Source organism: Candoia aspera, chromosome 1, assembly GCF_035149785.1.
Source record: "Candoia aspera isolate rCanAsp1 chromosome 1, rCanAsp1.hap2, whole genome shotgun sequence".
NCBI lineage: Eukaryota > Metazoa > Chordata > Lepidosauria > Squamata > Boidae > Candoia > Candoia aspera.
Genome location: NC_086153.1, coordinates 214,989,895 through 215,016,379, shown reverse-complemented (window position 1 = coordinate 215,016,379; position 26,485 = coordinate 214,989,895).

The window sequence follows — 26,485 nt, the reverse complement described above, 5'->3', positions numbered from 1 at the left end:
CATACTTCCCCAAGCAGAACTGGTAAGTGATTTGGGGATCCACCTGCATTTTGGGCTCTTGCTCAAAAAGCAGATGGCAGCTGCAGCAGTTATGGACAGTTGCAATGTGCTGTACATAGGGCTGCCCTTGAAGATCCCTCAGAAACCACAGCTAGTCCAGAACATACCAGAGTGAGTAGCTATAGACAAACCTTGGTACACCCATGTACTGCTGCTTCTATGCAAGCTGCAATTCAAGATGCTGGTGGTCACCTATTTCCTGGCACAGGGCCAGAATATTTGCAAGATCATTGAATCTTGCAATTATCTCTGCCTGCCCAACAAGATCATACAGGATTGGCATGCTCTGGATCCCCATCAATAAAACAATGTAACCTTATGAGACCCAGAAGGTGTGCTTTTTCTATCACAACGCTTGCCCTGTGGAACAGTTATACCACTCCACCCACAGGGTTTGGATGTCCCCAACCCTGCTGGGCTTTAGAAAGTCCCCAAAGATCCAGTTCTTCCCCCAGGCACTGTGCCAGGTTGTTATTTGAGCCTGTTTTATTAAGTGGGATAGCAATTGCTTCCAGCACAGGTTTTTATTGGTTTTGTTATACTCAGCTGTGGTTTAACCCTCTGTTAATTGCCCAGGGTTGCTTGGAGAATAGCCAGCCATATGAATGGATGGATGGATGGATGGATTCCCAAACAGGTATGTCTTGGTTTGGGGACAGAGCACCCTAAACTATTTCTGGATGGAGTGGCTCATGTACCTCATATTTTGCACAGTCCTACTTCAAATATATGCACAGATTGTATGGATTTATTATTATGATTGAAATGAGTAGATCATTACTACAGGAAGGAAAATTGGTTTGGCGCATCTGATGAAGCTTTATCAGGTACTTACAGAGGTCTAATAAAGAATGCAAAGATTAACAGAAAGGGGCACTTTGCAAAAATCAATGGAAGCTCATTTTCTGAATGAATTGCTTTCTTTGCAATTTAATCTTACAAGCCTGGAACTTTCTTTTTAATTTTATACAGCACTGGGGGCTGTCCCATTATACATAGACACTCTGTGTAGGTGTCACTATAAAAGTTAGATAGAAAACTTCAGAACCATCATCACAAATAATAAGATTTATCTTTTAGTGAAGCTAAATATTGGAGTAGCTGCTCTTAAAAAATATACAGATTACTGATAGTTACAGGTGACCTGTTGAAATTCCCTTACAGGAATATTTATATGATAATTTACTTTAAAATAAGCTATTCATGGTACTGCTACATGAGATCCTGCAACTTTATGTGTGGATGGGAAGGAGGGAGGGAAGGAGGGAGAAACAACTGGCTTTCAGCTATAATGTACAAATGAGATCATGCATTGCACTATGGTTAGCATGTTGTGCAAATTTAACCATTGTTGTTCATCAGTCATGGTATAGCTTAGCGTTACAGGTATTAACTTGCTGTTTTTTAATTCAGAAGATTTGGATGTTTCCCTATTGAGTATAATGAACTGAACAATTAAATGCTATAGTTTTATTTTTAAAGGCAAAATTGGATGACATTTGCAGGAACAGTAGTTTCTTCTATGGAAAGAAAGTACTGGGTTTCTGTAATGTTGGTTTTGTGTGTAGAATATTGATCTTGTCAACCTGCATCACAGGCTAACTTTTCTAAATTTGCTACACTCATGCTCATTCTTAATGGAGGGGACAATCTTTCACTGAAATCTCAAAGCTTGTACTAATGATATATATTATGCCATACTTTCTGTGGATGTGCATCATGAATATAATACACACACAAGAAAAAGCACAGAATCAAACTGATATTGTACTCTTATTCAGAAACACACAGGAATACAAATACTTGAGAAGAAATCAGATGCTACTAAAGCTGGAATGATGTGGTAGTGGGTAAATTGGAGTGAGTTACATAACACTTAAGTCAAGACAGATAAAAGCGATAGAAGGGATAAATAAGAGTTAAGCTCAATAGAGTAGAGTTGATAAAAAGGATTTGGCAAAAGATTTGAATAAGAGGTCTCAGGGTGAAAGATGACTACCTAAAACTCTACAATCCTATCTATATGGGTGTATCTCAAAGACTCAACTTGCAAAAAAGTGCTGAAAATCTTGAAATGCTTTCTAAAAGGCTGTTTGATATCCAGCCACTGTGACTAAGAAACTCCCCTTTTTCAACATTCACAGACAACTTTAAGTAACAATATAGTGGAGATCTTAATACTAAGTACTCAGCTGAAGACCAAAACCTTTACTGTACAACCAATACTTTGATGCAATCTGCAGAGATTTATTTAATGTTATATTCAGTTCTGGGTGAAAAAGCCAAATAATCTTATGTTCATTGACATTATAAATCATAATTAATATTGATATAATATTTCTTTTTTTATCCTCAATAGTCTAAGTTACCTAAACATTAAAGTGTTAGTAATATTTATTCAACACTGTACAAATCCCACTGTATATAATGCATTATGTAAGTTTTACAACAATATAATAAAAATATATTACTATTAAAAAAAACCTCCCCATAAAGTTATTCCGACTGGAAACTGTAATTGTCAATCATAAAACTGCACATTCTTCTCTACCACTCCTCAATCCCCCCCCCCCCCATTAATGGCTTTGGGAAGTTCATAGATCTATTAGTTGCATACAAATATATTCATCATGCTTTTGAGGTCAATAGCACTAGAGATAGTTGGTAAAGCAATAGTAAACAGAGAAAAACGAAGGGACGGAGATATGAGAAAAGAAAAGGAAATCTCTCTCAGCCTAGTTATTTACACTATTCACTGCTCAGACCCTTGTAACTTTTCTATCCTTGCAAAGCACCTTGCTTTCACCATTTTCATACACAGTTTCATACAGCGCTTGTTGTTCTTTTAACTGCTCATTTCTCCCTTTCTGTGGGTCTCATCAGCTCCACTCAAAAATGCCTTTCTTGATCTTTCCCTTCCTCTCAACATATCTATTTCTTTTGCAATTGTCTCCTCATTCATTCTCTCTCTATATGACTAAACAACCCAAGTGAACTTCTTCTGTACTGGTTACTCACCTTTTCATTCAAACCACATCCATTATCATTCATTCATTCTTGCCCTTTTCTCTTCTTGTTTTCCTATGCACATTTTTAAAGTAACATTCCTACTGCATTCAACTTTTCAGTTTCTCCTGGCATACCCATTTTTCCTTAAAAAGGTGTGTAGAAGCACACTGTTTAACACAGCCATTTTGCTTCTTTTGACAAACTTTCTTTCCTTGCAATAGCCCACATACTACCTTTCCATCTGCATTTGCACATCTTAAAATTTCTCATCCGTTCTCCTATCTTTAGGAAACATTCTAACAAGGTACACAAATTAATTTATTGCTCTAGCTATTCAACATTTATGCACACCTTGCAATTGTTCATTTCATTTTCCATTTGTCTTTGATAAATTAGGATTTTTTTTGTGCCATACTCAATGCATTATAGAATCTATCATTTCTTGGAAATCAGCCAACAAGACATTGTCTGTGTACAAAGGGTACATATCCCATTCATATCCCAACCAGCAGACCTCAAAAATCATTACAAGCATTTCTTATACATTGATCCATAAATATATTAAACAGTCAAGGGGACATCACACATCCTGGATTTATTTATTTATTAAATTTCTCTGCTGCCCATTTCATGTACAATGACTCTGGGCAGCTTACAAAGAATAAAAATGGCAAATTGCTAAAAACAATTCCATCTAACTATAACTATAAAAACATATAAATACAAATACAAATACAGAATATAAAATATAAAATTCAAGATGGGAAATAAGATCTTATCGTGGCACGGTCACTGGGCCAACCACCTCCATGAATAGCTGTTGCCCTCCCATCCCAGGCCAGGTGGCATAATCATGTTTTTACTCCCTTCTGAAAGGCCGGGAGAGTGGGGGCCTGCCTTACCCCAGGGGGAAGCTTGTTCCAGAGGGCGGGTGCCATGGCAGAGAAGGCCCTCCTCCTGGACGCTGCCAATCAACAGTTTCTTATGGGCATGGTCTGTAATATGCCCTCTCTGCCTGACCGGGTAGGATGGGTCGATGCAATGGGAGTGAGGCAGTCCCTCAGGTAACCTGGACCCCTTCCATGTAGGGCTTTAAAGGTGATAACCAACACCTTGAATTGGACCCAGAAGCAAACTGGCACCCAGTGCAGCTCCCGCAACTTTATACCCTGGCTGTCATGAGTAAGGATGGCGAGCAGGGGGCTCCCTTCCAGACTGTTAAGCACATGTGTAGCACTGAGGAATTGGTGAGCCATTCCAAGAGGCACAGAGTGGGACCGCCTTAACCTGGGTTTTTCCCATGCTTGTTCAGTTTGTTAGGATTATTGTTATGTGTTAGCAATAAAACATTAGAGACCAGATCCCTGTCTCAGAGTGTTTCCTGGGAGTCAGGACACTGGCCAACAATGAACCAGTCATTAAGCATTCAGTTTATCATCACAGATTTTACCTCCATTATACCTAGTTCTTACTGCATTCAGCAACCAACTTTCAACTGTATATTCATGTGAAATAATCCATATTTCAAAGCTTTAACATTATCATACACTTTCAAAGAAATGCAAAATAATTTTTGTCACATTTATATATCTCTCAGTGACTTTCTGAAGAGGCAAAATCTTGTCTGCATACTTTTTTCCCACATAAAGCTGTACTGCAGTTCCAGTTTTGGTGATTCTCAGTTCTTCTGCCCTTTGAATCAAAATTCTGCCAAACCTCTTTCCAGAAGCACTTAGCAGGCTAATCATCCTTTAGTTTTTCTATTTGCTTTTAAAATTCACTCTCTTCAAGGGTCTTTTTTGGTCATTTCAATTCACTACAATGTCTTCGTTCCATCAAACATGTCCTACATTTTCTCTACCTCTTTTAGTCTTAACGCTTCTTTGCCCCCCTTGACTGTTCTTTGCAACTCTATTTTTCTTCCTATAAATATTGTACAATATCACCTATCCTTTTCTTTGTTTATTTGTTTCTGGCAACACCTCTTCTCTCATATTCATTTTTTTTTCATCCACAGCTCTTTCACTTCATCCTTCTGCCAAGCATCCTTTTTCATATTCCTCAGTAGTGTAACTCCATTCACTTATGAGGCACACGGTTCTTTTCACTCTGTTCCGAGTTCTGCATCTTCTTTCCTCATGTCCACTTTCCATTCATTCTGCCTGGAGATAGTCTTCTAAGACTTGTTCATACATAATTCATACTTTCTCTTCCTTAGGCCATTCTACTTTCATTCTCATTTCTTTCACTTCTTTCCTTTTACTTCCTTTCCTTCTAAGATTCATCCTTGGCACTATGAAACAATGGTTTGTCTTGCATTCAGAACTGATCATCTTTTATTATAGACAATCACAGCTTTTATTAAGAACAATCAAATCATTCTTGCTTTTTTATTCATTTATTTTCCTTCTATACATGTGAACAGGCTTGTGCTTAAACCGTATATTTGAAACAGACTTTTTTCTAAGCAGATGCTTGCCAGTCACCGTTTTGATTAATTCTTATGTCTTTTAATGGCCCTGTATTTTTTTCTGCATGCTCTGATTTCATTCCCACCAATCCATTCGTCAATTTGCCTGTTGTGCACCTTTTTGGTCCCTATCAATACAGTTCACGGCCATTTTGTTCTGGAATGCTGTTATTCCCACAGCAGACTGGTGAAAGCTGGACTTTTGTTTCTCTATTTTACAGGTTCACCAGTGGGTGAGAGGCCACAAACACCATTTTCTACTGAGGGTAAGGATAGTTGGGGGCATTTTGGCCAGTATGCCAGAAATGTAAGCAAAGCGAGGTTTCACTCCAAACTTGCCTATTTAATCTAGGTAGCCTGGGATTTCTTATCTAAAGGCTATCTTGTAAGGCACTACTATGTTGCCTGCATCTCACTAACTAGGAGGTACATGCATGCTCAGAATGTAATATGTCTACTGAACAGAGTAAAATTATACACAAGATCAGCAACACAGTTCTAAGAACTAAAGTCAGTCCAGTGCTCCAGGGAATAAGCTTTTAGACACATGCACTGTTTTGGGAATATATGCTTTGATTCACAGAAGACCTGAAATCACTAAAATGTTCCACCTTGCTTCAAAATTAAGGGTTTCCCTGAAGGGGGGTGCTTACTCATAGCATTATCTGCTATTTTCATTGCTTAATATGTTGTGGTGAAAAAGTCTGTCTTCCTAAAGAAGGCAATTGATATTAATATGTCCTCAGGAATGTTGTGGCTATAACATTGAACAGTAAAACTAGGAAATGCTCACATTAACAAAGAACTTTTGCAAATTTACATAATTTAATAGTATTTTGTGCACCATTATTATCTTTGGACATGCAGAATTTGTAGCTATAGAGACTTTCTTACTGTGTCTATCATGTACTTTAAATCCCGATATATAGTTTAGAAAAACTGAAATGCTAAGATGTTTCATGATCTTATTTTGAACTGCTTTTGAAACATGGTGATGGTTGATAGGGAATTATAAATAATTTTCCCAGCAGGATTTCACTTCACACATTTGACTGATAGGGACACCTGACAACACCAAATATAAAATAATTCCCCGGAGAATCACACCAGCTTAACAGCAGAGCTTTAAGAAAAGCCTCAAGCATCCTTTTGTAAAGAGAAACTGAATGTAAAAAGTGACATATATTAGAATTCAATTTATGCAGGTGCCATTAAAGTTGGAAGATGGAGGATACACAGTATTGAAATACATCCTGCAACATTGCAACACAAGCACAAAAGGGCAGAATTTGCATCCTGAGGTCACAACACGTTTTATCATTTTGGCATCCCGGTGGTTAGGAATGAATGCTTATAAAGATACAATTTGTTTTTAATCCTACAAAATTATTTCTAATATCAAATAAATGTTCATATTTTTATTAGGCTTCCCTTAATTCAGATATAAATTAGTTGATTATTAAGAGCAAATGCAAACCAAGGGATCAACTGACAGCTGATTGGTTTGGCCTAATCTGTGTGTATATTGATATCTCCCTGTTCTGAAATTCTATAGTAATATTAAATTACAGAATAAATGTAATCAGGATATTTTAAAATAAATATATACTTGAATCTCTATCACAATGTGGGAAGACATCATGTTCTCAATTGAAAACTTAAAGCAAGCTGTTGCCATTTGAAACTGGGCTTTTTTAGTATAGAAAACCAGGTTTAAATGCAAACTTGAAAGCACGTATTCATTTCCTTTTCCTTTCATGACACTTTTTCCCTGCATCTTTCAGTAAATCTTAACGTGATTAAACCCTGAGTGGGTTGGTTGAATGTTATGCTGTGTCTGTTTGTCAGAGAAGCCAGCTTATACCTTCAGCAAAACTCCAGTGAAACTTTTCCCATACTCAGATGCTTTAAGGTTGCTAGGGAAAGATGGCTTTCTATATGCTGTCCAAGCTAGAAAAGATGATTTTAAAAAGTAATGGCATGTTGCATATATACATTGCATTTCAAGGGATTTTCTTTTTTTTTTTTGTTTCAGTTCCTCAGCAGATTCAGGATGGCCATATAAGCTGCTGCAAAGAGCTGAAAGTTCTGCAATAGTTCCTGGTGGCAGCTTTTCAGGGGACAGAGTAGATAGGCAAGAGGGGTATGAATGAATGTGTCTAAGTAGGTTTCCAACAGTTTTAAATGTTTCCAGTTAGGACTTTGATCCACCCACCTATTTCTATGTTGTTGCTGTTTAATTTTTTCTATTGTAATATGCAATTTTTTTCTAACATAAGCAGTTATGTACATAATCTCCTTAATGTATTTGCAAGCAATCCTCCCATTATTAAACAGACCTGTGCAACTTTTTGGATTTGATTTAAAAAAAAAGTGATTTGGAGTGCATGGAATGCAAATGCAGCACCTCCACAACACTTAAACATCAATGTTTAAGTGTTGCAGAGTGGGGGAGTGGGGGAGATGGGTGGTAATAAAAATATGATTGACAGATAGATAGATAGATAGATAGATAGATAGATAGATAGATAGATAGATGTCTTTTTCAAGGGTCATGCCACTGCTTTAAAGAGTTGTAGAGAGGTTCTATGTTCTTATTTCTGCACAGTCCAAAGCATCTTTTGGGGATCTAATCTGAAGCATTGCACAGCCCTAATTATTAATACATTTCATACATTACTCTTACTATGTTGCTGTTTTTTTTAATCCTGCACACTATGTCCTAATAAAATGTTGTATAAGAACTACAACATACAGGTCTTTGGACATGTGGATTTTGTTTTTCTATACATTACCTTTTTCTTTTCGGATTTTGAAGTTTCCTTTTAAGATCCAGTTTATTCTGATGCCTAGTTAGAAAAATAATGTTTTGGAGTCATTGTCCAGAACAAAGGCAGTTTCAATTGTATTGTTTAGAACACTTCCAAGCATAATTAAACGAAAAGGAATGTATACAGTTATTCTTATACTTTAGTGTAGATCTGCAATCCGCATCCAATGAAGAACCACAATCCGGTCCATAGCCTACTGTATAAAGGTGAGCCTCAAAATTGATCATTTTAGGAGCCTGGAGGATAAACAAGGCAGTCCATGAAATGTTTTCATCTCTGCTAAAGTACATAACAGCTGCAGAGCCATGGAAATATTATTTGCTATTCCCCCCCCCCCTTTCTTTTAAAGTCTCCAGCTCTTTGCTCAGGCCATCAAATGAGTCAGAGTTTCTGTTCATTCATTGACATGAAATACTGTCTTTGTCCTGAACCATTCCATGGAAAGGTATAAATGCTCTCAGATTCAAGAACTTACAGTTTTTCTGGCTTGTGCTATCTATGTATTTGTTCATTTTTTAGACAAGCCAGACTTCATTCTTTTTTCAGTTTAATTCTAGGTTTACCTCATCCTCTTCTCAATATTTCCCTGTTTTGATCCTAATGTCTACATGTGCTATAAAAAAAAGGACTCATATTTTGGTTTCTTATCTATCAGTGCTGCATTTGGGGAACTATATTAACAAGTTAGCATCTATAAGCATCTACTCAATTTAGTTTAAAAAGGTTTACTACACAGTAAATCAAATAGTCTGTCTCTTAAAGAATGACAGAGAAGGGACTTGAATCTAATAGCTGCTAGATATTCTCAGATTTAGGCATGGGAAAGTTTCTTTATTCTATCATTGGAAAACTTCTCTGCATGATGGAAAATAAAGCAAAGACTCTTTCTGAATCGAAAGGGCTGTCAGATCTGGGATTAGGGGTCTGCATCAGGGCAAGGAGACTGAAGCTTCCCTGTAGCTGTCAGTATAATAAATAAACAAACAAACAAACAACCCCAAATCTGCCTCTTGGCTTCCTTGTTTCCGATAGATTTCTTCTTCACTTCCACCTACCATCCACCACACCCGTATCTGAAAGCCTAACAGCTGGTGCTGGCCAGATGTTGTGGGCTAAGCCCCACATTCTGTTGTCATTCTCTGTGCTGACTGAGACTAATGGGAATCAGCATCCCAAAACATGGTGTGTGTGAGTGTGTGTGTTTAAGTGCACTGAGTGTTTTTTAAACAAATATATTATTACTTGGGGTTCATTTAAACATATAGTTGCTTTCTTACTGGCTTAAGAGTCACCATTCAAGAATACTTTACTAGCTGATTCAATTATTGTGAAACACTGGTAAAGGCAGATAGGATAAATTATATTAGATCAAGTAAACTGTTTGGCATGATTTTGGATAATCCACTTTTTAATCCCTGCCTTTCTAAAACGTATTTATTTACTTAGTAGGCTTCTCAGGTTGCCCACTCAGCATTTCTCTTGGATTTTATTTATTTATTGTGTTTTATCATAATTGTTTTATGTGATTTTAATGTTTATGTTTTATGTGGGATTTTATTGTAAACCGCCCAGAGTCCCTCTTCTGGGGGAGATGGGTGGTGGCTAAATTTGAGAAATAAATAAATAAATAAATAAATAAATAAAAAAATAAAAAAAATGTCTCTGGGTAGCTCTAAGAGATGCCTTTGCTTCTGAGTGATGACTTTCTAAAACATATTTATTTCTAAATACTATTACCTGGTTTCACGTATACTATCACCTTTGTTGATCCATATGCCATGGGCTTCCTCCACTAAACCAAAATCTGGTAGTTTGGATTTATTCTTCTGATTACACATATGGAAGAAAAAAAAGGGAGAAATTAAGAGAAGGAATCATTACTGTTTAATAGAGTTACGCATAAATGTATTGGGAATAAAACAATAGATTACTATAAAAGGATAGCTATTTGACCACCTCGGAAAAGATCCCTACTGTGAAATAGCAGAGCTTTATTGTGTGCCACTTGCTCAGTGGTTAATTTGGGTGTGCCAAGATCACCATAGGATTGTAGGCCTAGGCTTCATTTTGCTGACTGCTTCCTTTTAAAAGAACACATATCAAAGGAAACACTGGAGTGACAGGGAGAGGAAGGTCTCTCAATTTGTAGCATGGCATTTAAAATGTTTATTTTTCCATTGTTCCATTATTGACTTTGAAGCCACTTTCATGCTGGATAGTGTCATCAGATGTCGGAGCCTTCCCCACTGGTGTCCATTGTTCTTGAATTACACAGAGGAAATTGCTTTCTCTTAGAGAAGGAGCTTGCTGTCAGGCAGCTGTTAAGTTAAACAATAGCAGTAGGTAAAGCTTTTTGAGCCCCCAATTTATATTCTGACTTGGTGCCAGGAGTATTGTCAAGGCTTTGAAAGAGAAAGGGAAATAAGAATAATCACCTTAGATGTGTGTAGCACAGAAGCAATATTTTGGACCACAAATACAATGGAAATAGAAAATGAGAAGGGTGGCTGACAACTATCTTGAATATTGCCTAACTTCTCCAGACTGATTCTGTAACGACTTACAGGAATACCATTTAAAGAGTTGGTACTCCTAGTTGCCTTGTTTACCTACCACCGAACAGTGGAAATCATCTACAAAGGAAGTCTTCAAACAGCTCCAGCTTTAGCTGATTGTAGAACATAGTAAAGTGCTGAACTTATTTTGACTAGAGGGCAATTGTCTAGAGAAATATCTAAGGCCCTGAAGGTGCCCACAGAGAAAGTAAAATGATCTCAGTTTTAGCGATCATTGTGGTACACTGTGGGATATAGTTTACCTTGCTGGATTGGGAGCAGAGAGATGCAGATTCAAGTCTACATCCAGGACTGAATTTTGCTGGATACCTTGTTCTACCCACTCATTATTTCAGCCAAAATATAACTTTATATTGTTTTATGTAGATAAAAAGCACGTGGGTGGGTGGCTTGGATATGCTGAGGATCCTGGAAATTATCCGGAGTTCCTTGAATAAAAGCAGGGGAGATGAGTATAAGCAAGATGCACATTGCTTTGGACTTGGCCCTGAAAAGGTCAGGAAAAAAATAATTTGTAGATTGGTGTAAATCATATCTATATTACTGCTCACTTGGCAAGGCAGATTTCTGCTTTAACAAATTTATGCCCAAATTTGTAGTAAGATACCTAGACATAATTTAGACATCTTATTTAGAGACATTGGGAGTTCATATTTATTTCTGAAAATGAATACATTTCCTAGGGCTCTTGGCTGCCCCCTGTTCCACGCTCCAAGGATGAATGTCCTGCAAGACTGCTAATACTTTGCACCACTTCCTAGAATGACAATGTGACCCCATCGAATTAGAGATTTGGAAAGGACCATACAGATAATCTAGGCCAAGTCCCTGCTTAGTGCAGAATCCACTAGAACAGGTATGACATTATTCCTTGTAGGGCTTGTTTTTTAGATCTTTCACCATCTTGGTAGTCCTTTTCTTTATAGTCCTCTTTGTCACTGTCCCTTCTGAACTGTGGTGCTCAGAATTGGACACATATCCAAATGGAGTCTGACTAGGACAGAATGGAGTGGAACAATAATTTACTGTGATCTGGACTCTACGCCCCTGTTAATTCAGCCAGATATGGCATTTGCCTTTGTGGCCACATGATCTCATGTAATTTCTCTCAGAATAGAGCAAGGAAAATAGAGACTGCATGGAAATCAGGCAAGAGGAATAAAATAGCTGGAGCATGGAGGAAGAGAAACAGAAAAGAAACAAACAAGAGGCAACTCTGGGGAAACAGTTCTTCTAAAACAGAAAGAAGTGGTCTGAGAACCTATGGAATATATTGGAGATAATATGCTGTATTACTCTAGAATCTGATGTTGCACAACTGAGGATAGGAAAGAAGATGGAGAAGAGGAGAAGTGCTTTTGAATTTGGAGACAAGTTTCAAGAGATGCTGGAGAGAACCCTCTTTCTTTAGGCTTTGCTCATGGGCTGAGAATTCTGGACCTCTGCTACAGAAGCTAAATGCTAGCACCATTAAAACAACAAATAATCCAGAAAACTTGTAGAAGAAAAGGAGGGGTAGGTGGGCTATCAGTACAAATTGGAGGCAGGGGGAGAGAGGGAATCATCTCTAATGTCCTCAGTAGGAAATGGTCCCTCTACTACCTAAATTATACTTTAAGCAAGGGAGAATTACTAGAACCATTGAGCTCTCTATCCCACCCTTGGAATTTTTTCCTGACATCTTTTTACCTTTTCCATAGGAGAAAATTGAATAATTTCACACTATTAATTCCTGTGAAGGAAGGGCAGCATAAGGCTGCATGGACAGATTCAGAAAATGAAAAGAAAGTCCTACCTTTCATTCTTGGAATTTTCTCTGCCACTTCTTTCTATCCTTTTCCAGCTACAATTACAACTGAAGTAGAAGAATTTTGGAACAAGCGAGATTGTTAAATCCCACATAATTTTTAAGATTAGCTTCAATGAGCTTTGAAGTTCATTCTTGATTCAGTTCTGGAAAACTTTATCAGTAATTGTAATGTTCTGCCCTTCTGTTTCAATGATGCAAGTGGGGCAGTATAAGTTCTGTGGGCAGCTGGAGGTGGTTATAAGCCTGACAAGGCTCCTATGAGTGTAGAAGCTCAGTGAAAAGAAGATGGAGAAATTGATGTTGAGTAGTTACATCAACTTAGGAAATGATGTACAGCCTGTTTTGAAATCCTAAATGACATGATTACTTTCTTTGTTCATTCTGTAGAGGAGTATTGAATGCACTAAGAAGCTAGCTTTGAAACCATTTGGAAAGTTTGTTCAAAGGTGGCAGTTCAGTTATTAGTGCACATTAGCTGATTTTCTAAATCTCAGTCTAAATGTGGGACTCTACATTGTTTGTTCCTGTTATATAAATGAACATTCATTCGAATAAAATGACCTGGAGCCTTCAAAAGTATCTTCTCATATGAATTTCCATATAAATAATTTATCCTGGGTCCTTTGTTTGTCTAAAGCTAGACAGCTAATGGTGGTGGTGGTGGTGGTGGTGGTCCTGCAACTCTTGAAGGCTGTTGTGTGAAGATTTAAAGTATTGCCTACACATTTTGGCAGGTTTGTCACATTATTTTAAATCTATAGAGGGGAAAGGAAAGCAAATACTTTTCTTTTTTTTGGTTTTCTTCCCATTGCTATGCCCCACCTGTCATTTTAAGCACCCAACCTAACTGAAGGCTATTAAGTTCCAGCTGCCAGGATGTTGACCAGCACATGCAGTAGAAGAGTAGAAAATTTGTATTAGAAATATGCCATCAACAGTATTATTTCTAAATAAGCTAAAATAATACTTTCAACCCATTCTAAACGTAAACCTAGACATGTTCCCATCGATGTCTTATTTATTTTTAATGTATTTATTACAATTACTTATATCCAGCCTTTGAGAATACAGGTAGTCCTCATTTAACAACCCCATCTGGGACTGGCAATTCTGTCATTAAGCAAAGTGGTCGCTAAGTGAAACCGTGACTGTGCTTACCATCTTACTTCAGCTTTTCTTTGCTTTACAGACCTGTGAAGGTAATAAATGTGAGGATTGGTCGCTTTTTGGTTACTTTTTCATCACTGTTGTAACTGTGAATGGTCACTGTCTGAGGCAATCGCTAAGCGAGGACTACCTGTAGCAATAAGCCCAAAGCAGCATCATTTATATAATGCATATAAATGAAAATGCAATAAATATTTTTTAAAAAGCAAAGAAAAAAAACTTTTGGGATCTCTTCACAGGACAAATAGAAATCAAAGAAGTGTGAGAATAAATGTGTGATAGAGTACAACTGAGATTTCTGATGGTTGTCACCTACCTTCCATTCTCTCTCTTCACATATTTTTCAGCCAGGACTGATAGGTTGATGCTTTTTCATTGCACTTATTTTAGACTTTGTAGAATATGTTATACTGTGCTTTTGTAAAAAAAAAAAAGGGGGGGGGTCAATGTAGTAGAGCTGAATGAAGATGATCAGATCTTGTGGAGTGGAGTTGATGAATACATGTACAGAAGTGTAAGTAAAGGTTTGATTATGAATGAAAGGGCAGAATATATATAGTTGGTCATCTAGATTGCTTTGTGTCTGCATGGAAATAAGAATTCATAACTTGGTGGCAGCTGCATATTATGCTCCAGCGAATGTTAATAATGAAGGAACAAGGGATGAGTTCTGGGAATAATTATGCAACATTTTGAATGAATGTAATCCCAGAGTAGTGGGGGAATATTCTAAATGAAATTGCTTTATAGTTATGTATCAAATATTATCAGTAAAATAAATTCTTCTATGCATAGTTATTTTATTTATTTATTTTATTTATTAAACGGATTTATAAGGCCACCCAACTCACATACGATGACTCTGGGTAGCTCACAGAATTAAAAACCCTAAAAACACAATAGAGTTATAGTATGAGACTTGGTTATTTGACTTCCTATCATAGCAATTCATTTAATTATTTAGAGGTATATAATTGCTTCATTAAAAATATATTTGATTATATGCCTTCAAGTTGGTGTTGACTCTTAGCAATTGATCTGTCATGAACCTAACCCTTCAGATCTTCCAGTGGTTTACCCATCACCACTGTAATAGAGTACATCCACCTTGCTGTTAGATGTCATCTTCTTTTTCCTTCCAACTTTTCCAGCATTATTCATTTCTCAAGAAAGCTAGGTCTTCACAAATGTGTCCAAAATGTGATAATTTGATCCTGGTCATTTGTCACTCACATGAGAATGCTGGACTGATTTGTTTTATGATCCATTAGTTCATTTTCTTGCCTATCCATGGTGTTGGGCCAGTGAATGTTTATTAAAAAAAGCAAAAATGTCTGTATATAAGAACATGTCTCTGCTCTGTAATATGGAAGTGAAAGTTAAGTGTGTTAGAAGAAATGTCAAAGAAAGTTGAGCAGTGAGAATATGTTACTTAAAACTGTTTCATAAAAAGAAGAAGATTTGGTTCAAGAGGTGGTTGATCATGTTGAATAAATGAATGAGGATTAAATTGCAAAGCAGTTGTACAAAGAAAGACTGAATGGGTTGATAGGAAGAAGACTGAGAATGTCCTGGTTGATTGGAGTTGATGAGATCCCCCAAAAGGGTGTGTAAAGAGTAAAATGAATTGTATGAATCAATGAAATGGACATAATGGAAGCAATGATGGTCTGCAAGGATAAAAAAGTGGAGAACTATAGTGAATGGTGTTCGTATAAACTAGATTTTATTTATTTATTTATTTATTTATTTATTTGATTTCAATAGCCGCCCATCTCAACAAGTGACTCTGGGCAGCTTATAACAATAAAACTATAAAACAATTACAATTAAAACAGTTAAAATATAAAATAAATACAAAATAAATATACATGGCTGCCAAATGAGCAATGTATGGATGTTAATACAGCCAAGAGACAGGACCAGCCACACGCTCGAGGCCTCAGGCCCGGGCACAAAGCTAGGTCTTCACGGCCTTACGAAAGGCCAACAGGGTCGGGGCCATCCTAATTTCTGGAGGGTGGACGTTCCAGAGGGCAGGCGCTACAGAGGAGAAGGCACGCCTTCTAGTTCCCACCTGCCGACACTCCCTGGCTGACGGGACCTGCAGCATACCCAACTTACTAGATTTGCTTATATGTCCTCTCCTTTTACCTCTTATGTCTTCCATTTCTTTAACATTGTTTCTTACTCCTTTTCTGCACTTGGTACAATATTGCTTATTCAGAATGGGATAGCATGATAAGTACGTATGCATGTATTGGGGAAATTTTTGTAAGAAACAATTCAAAATGTCTAATATCTAATGTACATATAACAGAGAGGACATGAAGTCCTGTTTGTTGGGTGTGTTAATCTGTGTGGTTGCTCATGCACAGGGACACATAGAGTAAGTAACAAACCTGCTGTACCACTTAAATTCTGAAGGAGGTTCCATCCAACTCTCGGAGAAAAAAATGTGTCCTGTCCATTTCCTCCCTGCCCTTTTCCTATCCTTTAAGATTTTCTATAATGTGGTTCAGTCTTTGCAGTAAGCTATAATTGGCCTCTTTGATTTTGGCTAAGAGCATTGTGTGAACTGAAACATTATGTATCAACTCAATTATAGTAGCTTATGCTAGAAAGCATGATTAAAATAATGCATGGCTTGGTGTACTGTGTGAAACTAACATCTGTGTATATACAGCCAAAACTAACTAGTGAATATGCTTTGAGACCAGAATCCTGGTGTTGGGAAGGCCATGTTAGTGCTGGAGTATTGGTGTGTGTGTGTGTGTGTGTGTGTGTGTGTGAACTGTGGCATTGAACATGAGCATTATGGATTCATGAGCATTAATCAATGAATGCTGATGAGACATGGCAATGACATTCAGAAAAAAATTCAGATTGCAACAGTCCTGATAACTGAGAAGGAACATAATGTTATACCATATTATATAATATATAATACATGGTTTCAGGACAGAAATGTAACATTCTAGATAACAGAGTGATAGAACAACAAAAATGTAATTACATTAATGTTAATGTGACACTTCCTCATGGAAGAGTAGCATATTTTAAAAATTCTGTTACTTCAAGATGTCACCTTTAAATAGGCAAGCTATCAGGTAGCTTTTATTTAATATGTATACATTGACAGAATGTCTACTTTTGATCGCTGGGCAACACATTCCCCCAAAAGACTTATTGTAATCAGACTAAATGTGACAGAACAATGTTTTCTAATGTTATTTTCAACTTAAAATCCTTGCTTTTTAATCTATTGATCCTCTGGCTACCTTTGAAGGAAACAATCCCTTATTATTTCATTTTAAATTCAAAGTGGCTTGACTCAAAACCTATCGGAAAGGAATCTTCTAATTTTTTGTGACATGCGCTTCTAATCTCCTGTCTTCTACCAAACCCTAAAATAAGTATTGAAACCTTAGGTAGATAATTGATGTTATTCGTGACATTTTGGGAGATGGTTTCCATTTCTTATGAATTTTAGTCTGCCCAAGCAGTAGCAGTTAAGTAAATCATAACATTTAAACTGTACTGTGAACATCCATGAATCTAGAAGTTCTAAGAAATCCTGCCCATGACAAGTAAGGTTCTAGTTTTGTATGATAATTCATTTAATTTTTTATCTGATATTCATTTAATTTGCTTATTTACAATATTTGTATACTGCTTCAATCAACCAGAAACAGTTGTCTCAAATATAATTAGAAACAGCAACAACAATAATATAGATGAGTAGCAACCATAACCCTAGCAGCCAAAGCTCCACTGAGACCAAAAGAGAAAGATAGGGGTGGAGCATTACCTCTGGGAGCAAGTATGTGTCATGCGCTGCCTACCTCCGAGTAATACACAGACGCTGATTCCGATGAAGCAGGCTCTGGTTTATTCGCAGTGTAGATACAGTGATAGAAAAAAGCTGAGAGTGACAGGAGCGCGCCGGTGCGGGGTTTAAATACCCCGCGCTGGTCAGTGCCCCCTCACTCGCGGTTACGTCACCCCCCTTTGTCCAACACGCTGTCTTGCCGGTAGGTGAGGGGTTGCGAGGCCCCGCTGGCGTTCCGGGATCGCCCATCATCGGTTTCCCTATTCCTCCGGTGATTGCTGTCAGCTGGGCGATCTCCGTTGCGTTAGCACTAACAGCTTGGGTGTGCCTCGCGATCCGCTTAGCCATTGTCTCTTGTCCTTTAGTCTTTGTAAGTTGATGGCTACTTATCTTGAGCCCCTTCCCCTGTTTCCTTGTTATTGTCATGTGTGCCATTGCGCTGATGTCTTCAGCTCAACGGCACTCATGACATACTGCCCCCTGTCTGAATAGTGCCCCCCCCCCCGGTTTTCCGGTTTTTTACCAGGAGAGCTGTCAAAATGGTTTTTTTTTTTTTTTTGAATTGCCCGCCGGAGTGTTTTCGCCCCTCCCTTTGTTCCGCCCTCTACCACGTGTCCCTCTAGGGTGTGTTCTTAGTGCGCATGCCCCGGTCACACCCTGGGCGTGCGCATGCTCCGGCCACACCCTGTTTGTTCGGCTCAGTTCGACGAGGAGAGAGGCGTGGCCGGTCGGGTGCTTATCAGCTCCAGGTAGGGCCCTTATTTTTTGATCTAAGTGCATCGCCTTTGTTATGTGTGCTCCTGGGCGTTGCCCCCAGGATGCACTGTTGACTTGCTTGCCACTCCCCTGTGGGCCCGGGGCGGGGGGAGGGTGCTGGCGACCGCTTGTTACTGCCTCGTGGGCCCGGGGCGGGGGGGGGTGAGTCCCAGGGGGGGAGGTCCACCCAAGTCGCAGGCTTGGGGGGGCCCTTTCCCTTGGGGCACGGTAGGTGGGGGGGGCCCGCGGGGGAGGGGTTATGCAGGTGTCGGTTTGCTAGTCTTGCTTTAGGCTTGTCGAGGTACGCCTGGTGAAAAGCCCGGGTCAGGTCAGGCGCGTTAACGTTGTGCGCCGCCACCCATTCCGGGTGGGGGAAGTGTTTCCACCTGACCAAATAGTGTAAAGTTCCCCGTTGCCTGTGAGAGTCGAGTATGTCCCTTACGTCAAAGTGATGTTGCCCGTCGATCATCACCGGTGAGGGCAGTGGCGTGCTTGGGTGCCATCGAGAGGTGGTTGCCGGTTTCAGGAGGCTGGTGTGGAACACCGGGTGGAGTCTCCGTAGGTTGTGTGGCAGGTCCAAGCGTATTGCCACCGGGTTCACTATCTGCGTGACTCGGAATGGCCCGATGTACTTAGGCCCCAGTTTTTTCGAGGGTTGGGGTGACTTTAGGAATTTGGTGGATAGGTAGACCATATCCCCCGCCTGGAACGTCGGCTGTTGGCGCCGGTGCTTGTCGGCCTGCTCTTTGTAGGCCGCCTGTGCATCCTTCAGCGCTGCCGTGATTATTGGCCACGATTCCGCAATCTTCCGTCCCCAGTCGCTAGCGTCCACGTGGGGTTCCGGGGGTTGTGGTAGCTCCGGTATGGGGATGAAGTCGCGCCCCGAGACTACCTCGAACGGAGTTTTCCCCGTGCTCGTGTGAACGGCGTTGTTGTATGCGACTTCGGCGAACGGGAGCAGTTCGGCCCAGTCGTCTTGATGATAGTTGGTGTATGAGCGTATGAATTGTTCTAGGGTGGCATTGAGGACCTCTGTGGCTCCGTCCGTCTGGGGGTGCCAGGCAGTGGATAGGGCCTGTTGGGTCCCCGTCAGCTTTAGGAAGGCCCGCCAGAATTTAGAAGTGAATTGTGTGCCCCTGTCGGTCACCACATGTGCGGGACATCCGTGTAACCTGTACACGTGGATGAGGAAGAGTTTGGCTAGTTGTTGTGCGGACGGGACCGACGTGCAGGGGATGAAGTGGGCCTGTTTCGAGAAATAGTCCTTCACCACCCAAATGGCCGTTTTCTTCTGGCTGGGTGGGAGGTCCACTATAAAATCCATGGAGATTTCCTCCCATGGGCGGGAGGGTTCTGCCACCTGTTGTAAAAGCCCCGCGGGTTTGCCTGGTGCCCGTTTGGCTCTGGCGCACGTTGGGCAGGATGCTACGTAAGCTTTCACGTCCCGTCTTAGCGCGGGCCACCAGAATTGACGCCTTGTTAGGTGCAGGGTCTTAAGGAACCCAAAGTGTCCCGCTTGCTTGGCATCGTGGGATCTATGCAAGATCGCTTGGCGTTGCGAGTCCGGGACATAGATTCTGCCTTCCCCCCATGCCAGGTCCTGTGCCATCGTTACCTTGTCAGGGTTTGCCAGGAACCAGGGGTCGGTTTTGAGGGCGGCGGCGAGGTCCGTGCGTATCCCCCCTGGTAGTTGCGGTTGGCGTCGTCTGGTCACAGGTTGTCCCGCCGTCGGTTGCGCCGTAGAGTCGAGCTGCCTCCGGGCGCCGCTCCGGGTGGTCACGGCCATCCCCAGTTGAGAAGCGGATAGGACCGTCCCAATGGTGTCTGGGACGGGCTCTTCGTCTTGGGGCAGTCGGGAAAGGGCGTCGGCCAGGAAGTTCTTTTTACCTGGCATGAACTTCAGCTGGAAGTTGAAGCGGCTGAAGAATTGGGCCCATCGGACCTGTTTTGGGCTAAGGCGTCTGGGCGTTCGGAGGGCCTCGAGGTTCCGGTGGTCGGTCCAGACCTCGAATGGTTGGGTGGCTCCCTCGAGTAGGTGTCTCCATGTTTCTAGCGCTGATTTTACCGCGAAGGCTTCTTTCTCCCAGACGTGCCATCGCCTTTCTGTCTCGGAGAATTTCCTCGACAGGTAGGCGCATGGTTTCAGGAGTCCCGTGGGGTCCTTTTGGAGTAGGATGGCCCCCAGGGAGAAGTCTGAGGCGTCGGCTTGGACCACGAACGGCCGTTCTGGGTCCGGGTGCGCGAGGATTGGCTCCGTGGTGAACAGCGCTTTCAACTTGTTGAATGCGGTCTGGCACGCGGGAGTCCAATTCAATACTGTGCCCGGGTTCTTGGCGCGTCGGGTGTCCCCCACCCCTTTGGTTTTGAGGAGGTCCATTAGGGGGAGGGCTATCTCTGCGAACCCCCGGGCGAATGACCTGTAAAAATTCGTGAAGCCGAGGAAGCTCTGGAGTTGGCATCTGTTGCGGGGGCGTTCCCAGTTCAGCACCGCCTCGACTTTTGCGGGGTCCATTTCTATGCCGTCTCCGGAGATTCGGTACCCCAGGTAGTCTAGGCGCGCTTTATGGAATTCGCACTTTGTGGGTTTGGCATAGAGCTGCGCCCTTCTGAGCTTATCGAGGACTTGCCTGACTAGGGTCACATGTTCCTCGTGCGTTTTAGTGTAGATAAGGATGTCGTCTATGTAGACGAGGACCCCTTTGAACAGGTGTTCATGCAGGAACTCATTGATGAGCTGCATAAACACCCCCGGGTCCCCCGCGAGTCCGAACGGCAGCACTTTGTACTGGAAGGCGCCTAGGGGCAGTTGAACGCAGTCTTCCATTCATCCCCCTCCCTGATTCGGATGCGGTAGTACGCCTCGCGCAGGTCCAGTTTGGAGAAGACCTTGCCCGTGGACCGGTGGGCGAGCATGTCTTTCACCAGGGGTAAGGGGTATTTGTTGGACAGGGAAGCCGCGTTTAGGCCCCGGTAGTCGGTGCAGAGCCATAGGGTGCCGTCTTTCTTCTCCCGGAATAAGACGGGGGCTCCGACCGGTGAGCATGCTGGCTCTATGAATCCCCTCTCTAGGTTTTTATCGATGAACTCCCGGAGGGTTGCCATCTCCTTCGGGGTCATCGAGTAGATCTTCGGTCTAGGTAAGGGGACGTCGGGCAGCAGGTCGATCCGACAGTCCGTATTGCGGTGGGGGGGTAGTTGGTCAGCTTCCGCCTCTCCGAAGACCTCGGAGAAGTCGGCGTATTGTTCCGGTAGGTCTGCTGTGGTAGCTGCGTTGTCCTGTGTGGTCGCCTCTGCTCGTCCCACAGTGGGGTTGGTTCTGCCCGCCGGAACTGGTGCCCGATACTCGCCGTCGCCAAATGTGAAGGTGCGGGTCTCCCAGTCGATGCGTGGGTTGTTTGTCGCGAGCCATGGCATTCCCAGGACTGCAATGGGTTGTCCGATGTGGGTAACGACGAACGATGTGCGTTCGGTGTGAGTGCCCATTTGCAGGGTGACCGGCTCGGTTTGCATCGTGGCTGGTTTCCCTCCCGCTGTTGAGCCGTCCAGCTGGTGGAATGCCAGCGGCGTGGGGAGGGGGGAGCAGCGGAGGTCGAGTTTGGCGACTAAGTTGGGGTGGATGAGGTTTTTTGAGCACCCCGAGTCCACTAGTGCCGCGGCCGTGGTGGCTCTGTTGCCGGCAGAGAGTTTGATTGCCGCCATTATAACGGAGCTGTCGCCGTTCCGTCGAGGTGGTCCGCGCTGCTGTCCCACCGCCTGCCTCGCAATGCGTCTCAGGGCAGGCGGGGAGCATTTCCCGCCAGCTGGTCTGGGTCTACGGCGTCCTCTTCCCCCCAGTAGGTGTCCCAGCCTTCCTCTGGTGTCGCTGTGGCTCCGGTCATTCGGCGGTGAGGGGGTGGCGGCGGGTTAGGTGGTTTGGGGCTAGTTTTCGGGGCGGGTTTAGGCACACTGGTCAGTGGTCGGTTGGCGAAGCAATCTGCCGTCTTGTGCCCCAGTTTCCCGCACCTCCCGCAGGGCCCACGATTAAATTTCTTCCTTGGGTATGCAGGGCCGGCCGTCCCCACATGTGGTGCGGGTACCTTTGTGCAGGTGTTGGTCGTGTCTTCCGTAGTTGTCATGAGGAAGGTGCGGTGCGCGTGTTCTGCTTTCCCCGCGAGGTGGATCCACCTGTGTAGAGTCTCTGGGTCGTCGCGGTAGAGGGCCCATTGAAATACGTCGCGTTTGAGCCCCCTTTTGAACATTTCCAGCAGGGTGGTCTCGGACCAGTCGTTGACCTTCCCCGCGAGGGCTTTGAACTCGAGGGCGTAGTCCAGGACAGTGCGTGCGCCCTGTTTAAGTCTTTGGAGTGCGCTTTTCGCCCTCACTTTGGCTAGTGGGTCCTCGAAGTAGCTCTTCATCTCGTTGATGAAGGCGGGGAAGTTGGCGAGGGCGGGGGAGCTGGACTCGTACAGTTGGACGTACCAGTCCGCCGCCCGGTCTTGTAGTTTGATCGCCACGGCTGTGATCTTGTCCACTTCGGAGTCGTAGGAGTGTCCGTGCCTCCCCATGAACTCCCTGGCGTTCGTGATGAAGAACGACAGTTTCGCGGGGTTCCCATCAAAGAAGATGGGGAAGTCCTTTGGGGCCCGGGCGTTTTGTGAGCCCCTTCCTCTCGCTTCCCGGCCTGTGGCGTCGTCTGCCTGGGCCGTTTGTTGGCCTTCATCTGGCCCGTGGGGGTTCGGCACTTCGCTCGGGGTGTGGACCTGTGCGGGGACATTGTTGGGCGGTGCGGGGGGCATCAACGACTGAAGCATGGTCCGGAGTTCCTTCAGTTGGGTCTCCATGGCCGCGAGTCTAGCTTGTGCGTCCTCGTCCGCGATCCGCGCCGCCGCTGGGGCCGGTTCCGTCGGTGTGTCGGTGGGGGTGGGTTGCCGGTGGGGTTCAGACCCTCCCGACCGTTGGTCCGCTTCCTCTGCCGTCGGCTGGGTCGCTTCTTCGTCCTCCCCCGTGCTTACCGCCGTTGGGCTGCCACTCCACGCCCGTGGCTGGGGTGCGATGTGGGGCGCGGGGTTCTCCGCTGGTTTCGGGAGGTATGTTGCTCCCTCCCGTGGCCGGGTTGCCTCCGTCGCCATCTCCCCTTGGGGTTGGAGCTGAGGCTCGGGTTGGGCCGGGTGGGCGTCCATGGCTCCGGGAGTCCGCGGTGCCTCTGGCCTCGATCGGTCCTCCTCTGCTTCTTGCCGTGCGGCTCGCCCCCCTTGTCCACGTCGCGCCGGCCTCATCGTTCCTGGTCTTCTCGCCGTCTACTCCTCCCGCGGATCGTTGTCGTCCGGTGGGGCTCGGCGAGGCTGAGTTTATGACTCTCAGCTTTATGTCATGCGCTGCCTACCTCCGAGTAATACACAGACGCTGATTCCGATGAAGCAGGCTCTGGTTTATTCGCAGTGTAGATACAGTGATAGAAAAAAGCTGAGAGTGACAGGAGCGCGCCGGTGCGGGGTTTAAATACCCCGCGCCGGTCAGCGCCCCCTCACTTGCGGTTACGTCACCCCCCTTTGTCCAACACGCTGTCTTGCCGGTAGGTGAGGGGTTGCGAGGCCCCGCTGGCACTCCGGGATCGCCCATCTTCGGTTTCCCTATTCCTCCGGTGATTGCTGTCAGCTGGGCGATCTCCGTTGCACTAGCGCTAACAGCTTGGGTGTGCCTCGCGATCCGCTTAGCCATTGTCTCTTGTCCTTTAGTCTTTGTAAGTTGATGGCTACTTATCTTGAGCCCCTTCCCCTGTTTCCTTGCTATTGTCATGTGTGCCATTGCGCTGATGTCTTCAGCTCAACGGCACTCATGACAGTATGGGTGGTGCTACTGAGAAGCCTGGAGGACCTGAATTTGGAAGGGCAGATTTCTGACAGGCCAATCTCCTCATCAGCGCCCAACCAGATCTCAACAATTACGCACCAAGTCTGTAAACACATTCATCACTTCATGATCAAATATGGTCTTATTATACACAGACCATTTACCAACAGCATCTTGAGTTATCTTGTCTGACAATTCAGCCACCTAGGTCCAGGGTGAATCCTTTTCATTTGGGCTTTAGGTCTGGGAATAGAATGGAGATGGCATTGATCACACTTGTGGATGACTTCCCGCAGAGGTAGGATAAGCGTAGTATCACTCTTCAGGTTGATTTGGTATCCTTCTAAATCACCTCTAGAGGCTGGGAGGCACTGTGTTGCAGTGGTTCTCTTTCTTCCTCTGGGGCTGGTTTTTAATGGTGTTGGAGTAGGGAGAGAGATTGATTTCAAAGCCCTTACTTCGCAGGGTTATAAAGGGCTCAACACTCTTCTCACTCTTATTTAATATCTACCTGAGGCTGCTAGGCAATGTTATCTATCAATGTGTGGTCAGGTATCAGTATGTAGATGTTACTCAATTTTACATCTCCACTCTTGCCTGAACAGACGATGCTGTGTGGCTTTACAGAGATTCAGAGTCAGGAATGGATCTAGCAATGGATAGTGAACCAGAATGTCAAGAGGAGACTTGGCTGGAGTTAGGAATGAAGGCTTTCAAAAGATGACAATGAAGCAATAAAATATGCAGCTTCCACTTAGCAGTTAGAAAGCCTCTCCTCACCTTGTAGGTAAGTCATTGGATACAGTTATTATCAAATCAGATCAAATCAAATCAAAACATGGAAGTTACTTCACAAGAACATACAATTGGAACAAAGGCCACCTGACACCATGAAGGAAAAGCCATCACCAGAAAAAGAGATGGTTGATCCCCAGATTATAATAAATTGACAGTTATTTTCATCTCACTATCTTTTCTTGCTCTCCTGAAATATTGCATGATGGAGAGCTAAATTAAGAGATCCCAATGTTATCCATTTTTAACTAATTTGACTTGAGCTTTGTTTAGAAAACCTGGGTGAAAGAAGACTCAATACTTGATGGATGTAAAACAATTTCACAGAATGCAGTAGGGCTCTTTGTTGGAAGCGCAGCTGTCCATACTAATTTCCACTAAACTGAAAATAAATGGTAATACTGACATTCAAAACAATGACAATTTTAGCATTAGTTAAGCTCAAATCTTATTTTTTTCTGAAACCTATTTGCCTACCCCCACTACGGTTTAATCTCAGAACAAAGAAATATAGCAAGGGCTAGATAATTATGTATCTGAGGTATAAGCTGATCATCTTCAAGCTCAGGCTGTGCTAGGCCCAGGTGACCTGATTCTTTATCTAAAGTACCACTAGTTGATAGTCACTTGCTATCACCATTAGAGCTACACTGGCATCTCTTTTTACTTATATTGATAAATCAGCCTCTATTCCTACTGACTAGGTTTGGGCTATAATTATTTGTTTTTTTAAGAAAGGAAAGAAAGACCCCATCCAATTACTACCCAGCAAATTTAAATTAAATTACTACCCCAGCCAATTACTACCCCTCTTTAATATAATTAGTAAGAACTATGCCAGGGATATTTGTTGGAAACTGCTGGATTGGATGGAAAATGAGAATCTGATAGGTAGGAACTGGCAGGATTTAGAACAGGTTGCACTGTGCCAGGTCAGAGTTGATACTGTCTTACCTGACTGAAGAATATAGCCAGGGTCCTAAGTCAGCTCTGCTTACTCTGTTTATTGAGCAGACATATCAAGCAGATATTTTACTTAATCTCCAAAGGCTCTACAATTTGACAGACAGCTCTTCACTCTCTTACACACACTTCATAAGAATGTCCGACTGTGTTTGAATTGTAATACAGCAGGCGATCTCACAGATGTAGCATCAACCAGCACGGGAATTAAGCAAGGGTGTATCCTGGCTCCATTATTATTTAACTGTTATGTCAGTGTAATGGTGAGGTATTTAAATAAAGAAGAACATCATTCCCTCCAAGTTGGCAAATAGGTCTATATCTGTACTGCTTTAAGCAAGTGGCATGGTAATTTTATCATAGATACCTGTTGGACTGAGAAGGGCC